This window comes from Bidens hawaiensis, unplaced genomic scaffold (genome assembly GCF_021521415.1).
Source record: "Bidens hawaiensis isolate Kalapana, Puna unplaced genomic scaffold, B.hawaiensis_p1.1 tig00000602_1, whole genome shotgun sequence".
Lineage (NCBI taxonomy): Eukaryota > Viridiplantae > Streptophyta > Magnoliopsida > Asterales > Asteraceae > Bidens > Bidens hawaiensis.
The window spans coordinates 81,798-87,105 of record NW_027491037.1 but is presented as its reverse complement, the minus strand read 5'-3'; positions in this window follow the sequence as shown (position 1 = coordinate 87,105).

Genomic DNA, 5,308 nt, shown 5'->3' with positions numbered 1-5,308 from the left:
CTCTAAAATGTTATGTGCGGAAACCATAACAAGGTGAAAAACTCAAAGATATCACTTTAATATTCTCTTCTATTCACTGATAGCGGTGAAGTACATCATAATATGACAATATAAGAACAAGTACCAATAGGACCAAAAATATCGAAGAACATATAACCTAAACTCCTACTTGTAGAAATAATGACCAACATATATAGTGTACATGTCTTATATGGTGGATAACATATGCGTCGTATAAGCATATATCCGCTAAATTATTTACTCATACGTTCCATACATTAATCATACATTCAAAATCACTAACTATCAAGACCTACACAAGAGACCTAAGCGATAGACATTATGTACTAACATACTCTCCTTTGTATATTGCTTGGTCTTGGTATCTAAGCAATAAAGATTTCATTTACTCCCCATTAAATGTCTGCTTAGACTAGGTCATCTTTCAATCATTAAGATGTAGAGCCCATGAACATTATGCTTCCCGAACATCTCTTTATAGGATTTGACATTTTTAGACTTCTCGTTCAGCTTATGATTAGATCTCCACCTTTCATGAATCCATCCACAATTCTTGTTTCCACCGCTGTTTCATTCTAAATATCCTCCAAGTTTCATCTAATACATTTACTCCAACAATAACTTCTTGATTCATCACCGTATAATTCTTTAAAGCGTATAAGTAACAGTTAACGTATATGTTCAAAATTCAGCATGTAAGCATGTATACGACGTATAACATTATGCACTGTATAAGTTTGTTTGAACTAGAAGTCCCACACAGCGTATAAGTACTTATCAATTGATGGAGTACTCTGAAACATTTATACAGAGAAGGATATTCGATGGATATGAATAATTGAAGTTATGCGCCGTGTATGTATTTGTGTTCCTTTGAGTTATATGGCGTAAATGATTATACGTTGAGGACTTATGCACCGTATATGTTTGAAAGTAATAGTGTATGGAACTTTTTGTGGAGAAATTGACGTTGTAATGATCTGACTTTTTAGAATAATGTTCAAAGCCAAGAATATAACATTATGTGAACCTGTGGTAATGTTAGAACAGCTACATCTTCTGGAATGATAAAAACAATGTAGAAAAGAGAGTAATTGGGTTTTTCGAAGTAGATACTAAGCCAATGCCTCTGATACCAGTTTCAAGTCCATTGTATGATATTAAACGGATGTGTGCGAACACCATGATGGTATCTACTCTACAATGTTATATGCGAAAACCATAACAAGGTGAAAAACTCAAAGATGTCTCTTCAATATTCTTTTTGCTCATAGCGATGAAGTACATCATAATATGACAATATAAGAACATGTACCAATAGGACCAAAAATATAGAACAACATATAAGCTAAACTCCTATTTATAGAAATAATGACCAACATATACAATTATAATGGATAACCTATGCGTCGTATAAGCACATATCTTTTGTATTATTTACTCATACGTTCCAAAACATTAATCATACATTCAAAATCACTAACTATCAAGACCTACACACAAGACCTAAGCGATAGACATTATGTACTAACAGACTATCCCTTGTATATTGCTTGGTCTTGGTATCTAAGAAATAAAGATATCATTCACTCCCCATTAAATGTCTGCTTAAACTATGTCATTATTCAATCATTAAGATGTAGACCCCATGAACATTATGCTTCCCGAACATCTCTTTATAGGATTTGATATTTTTAGAGTTTTCCTTAGGCTTTTGATTAGATCTCCACCTTTCATGAATCCATCCACAGTTCTTGTTTCCACTGCTGTTTCATTCTAAATATCCACCAAGTTTCATCTAATATATTTAATCCAACAATCACTTCTTGATTCATCACCGAATAATTCTTTATAGCATATAAGTAACGGTTAACGTATATGTTCAAACTTCAACATGTAAGCATGTATACAACATATAAACTTATGCACTGTATAAGTTTGTTTGAACCAGAGGTCCCACATAGCTTATAAGTACTTATTAGTTAATGAACTACTTTGAAACACCTATGCGGAGAAAGACATCCGATGGATATGATATACATTGAATTTATGCACCATGTATGTCTTTGCGTTCCTTTGAAATATACGGCATCTATGATTATACGTGGAGGACTTATGTGCCATATATGTTTGAAAGTGATTTTTTTGGAACTTTTTATGAAGAAAATGGAGATGTAATGATCTGACCTTTAAGTATAATTTTCAAAACCAAGAATATAGCATTATGTGAACGTTTTGTAAGGTTTGAAAGGCTACATCTTCTGGAATGATAAAAACAATGTAGAAAAGAGAGGAAATTTGGCTTTTAGAAGTAGATACTAAGCCAATGCCTCTAATACCAGTTAAAAGTCCATTATCGGATAGTTAAATGGATGCGTACGTACACCATGAAGATATCACTCTACAATATTAGGTGTGGAAACCATAACAAGGTGAAAAACTCAAAGATATCTCTTTAATATTCTCTTTTATTCATTGATAGCAGCGAAGTACATCATAATATGACAATATAAGAGTATGTACCAATAGGACCAAAAAGATCAAAGAACATATAGGCTAAACTCATATTTATAGACATGATGACCAACATATACAGTGCATATGTCTTAATCGGTGCTTAAAAAATGTTTCTTATAAACACATATCCGCTGTATTAGCTACTCATATGTTCCAACACATTTTCATACATTCCAAATCACTAACTATCATAATCGATAGACATTATGTTTAAACACACTACCCCTTATATATTTCTTGGTCTTGATATCTAAGCAGTAAATATTTCATTCACTCCACATTAAATTTCTACTTAAACTAGGTCATCATTCACTCATTAAGACGTAGAACCCATGAACATTATGCTTCCCGAACATCTCTTTATAAGATTTGACATTTTAGACTTTTCCTTCGGCTTATGATTAGATCTTCACCTTTCATGAATCCATCCACATTTCTTATTTCCATTGCTATTTCATTCTAATTATCCTCCAAGTTTCATCTAATCTCTTTACTCCAACTATCATTTCTTTATTCAACACTGTATAATTCTTTATAGATTATAAGTAACAATTAATGTATATGTTCAAACTTTCACATGTAAGCATGTATACGACGTATAACATTATGCACTGCATAAGTTTGTTTGAACCAGAAGTACCACACAGCGTATAAGTACTTATCAGCTGATGAATTACTTTGAGACACTAACACAGAGAAAGACATCTGTCGGATATGATATACATAGAAGTTATGTGTCGTGTAAGTATATGAATTCTTTGAGCTATACGACGCATATGATTATACTTTGAGGACTTATGTGTCGTATATGTTTGACAATGATAGTTTTTGGAACTTTTTGTAGAGAAACTGAAGATGTAATGATCTGACTTTTATGTATAATGTTTAAAACCAATAATACAACAATATGTGAACGTTTGGTAAGGTTTGAATGGCTACATCTTCTGGAATAATAAAAACAATGTAGAAAAGAGATGAATTGGGCTTTACAAAGTAGATACTAAGCTAATGCCTCTGATAATAGTAAAAGTCCATTATAAGATCATTAAATGGATGTGTGCGAACACATGAAGATATCTACTCTAAATGTTTTGTGCGGAAACCATAACAAGGTGAAAAAGTCAAAGATATCTCTTCAATATTCTCTTTTGTTCATTAATAGAAGTGAAGTACATCATAATATAACAATATAAGAACATATACCAATATGACCAAAAAGTCCATGTATGTGCTCCAATGGCTACACATTGGGATGCCCTGAAACGCATATTCCATTATATTAAAGGTACCACACACCTTGGCCTCACACTCGGCAAGTCTGTAAACCTGCCATTACTTGCCTACACAGATGCCCACTAGGCAGGTTGTCCAGGCACTTGGCGTTCCACATCGGGGTATATTGTGTCTACTATGGTTCCGGCCTTAGTTCTTGGCCCTCCAAAAGACAACCCACAATTTCTAGATCGAATGTTGAAGCCGAATAACGGGATTTTGCCAACGTTGTTGCCGAAATATGTTGGCTTCATAATCTTCTACTTGAACTATGTCGCTCTCTTTCTAGGGCCACTCTTGTTTAGTGTGATAATGTTAGTGCCATTTATCTATCCGGTAATCCCGTCCAACATAAGAGAACCAAACATATCGAGCTGAACATTCATTTTGTTCGCGAGCAGGTTCAGTGGGGTCAGGTTCGCATTCTTCACGTCCCTTCATTGTATCAGATTGCGTACATTTTTACTAATGGTCTATCACGCCCCTTATTTGAAGACTTTCGCTCCAGTCTCAGCATTCACTCTCATCCCGCTTCGACTGTGGGGGTGTAATAGACTTATATTACACAAATATTATTTCCATGAATTTATGATTTATTGTAATTATCTTTATCCTATAATAGAGAATTATATTCGTTTATATATCGAGGTATAATGAAAAAGAGAATTTAACGATCCTATTATTATTGTTTCATACTCTTAACACCTAGTATTTGCAAAATATAATCCTAAGAAAATGTTTGCCATCCATAAATTTTCGAAAAACTTCTTTTACTTTCTATTAACAACCACCTCAACCAAAACCAGGCATTAGAGTATTCACATCCTATCCACTATCTTTAAATCTAAAATTACACTAACGATCACTACATTTATCTTTCATTTCAATAAAATAATTTTTTTTATACATTTATCAACACATTTTCTATTTTATTCACTAACAACCAATTTTAAAATTATATTAAAAAATTGTATGAAATGAACAGTAGCTATTCAAATATACAGAAAAATCATTGTAATTCTCTCTATTCCACTCACAACATCTTAAACCACTTCTTACATTATAAAAACTCTACTCATTTTAATATATTGAATGTGAATGCTCTTAGCTTTGTGTACACCTAGAGAGGGAGACTTGGTCATTCAATGATAAATTTCTCAGCATATTGACGAATCAGAGTAAACTAACTACCTATCCAATAATCAATTTGACTAAAAGATTAAATTTACGAAAAATCATATGCTAAAATGTCAGAATTTTGTCTAATCGTTCTTATAAAAATAATAATCTAGTGTAAAAACAATATTGGTGACAAAGCAAATCACTTTTCATTTTTTTATTTATCTTGAAAACCCTGTTGCTTTCATATTTATTTTTTAATTCAAGCAAATGAATTTGATATATATCACGTTTTTGAAAACGTACAGGTAATAATTTATGAAATAAAATCCGACCGTCCAATATGTAAAGATCTCATTTCGTGGGACCAATATTGTAA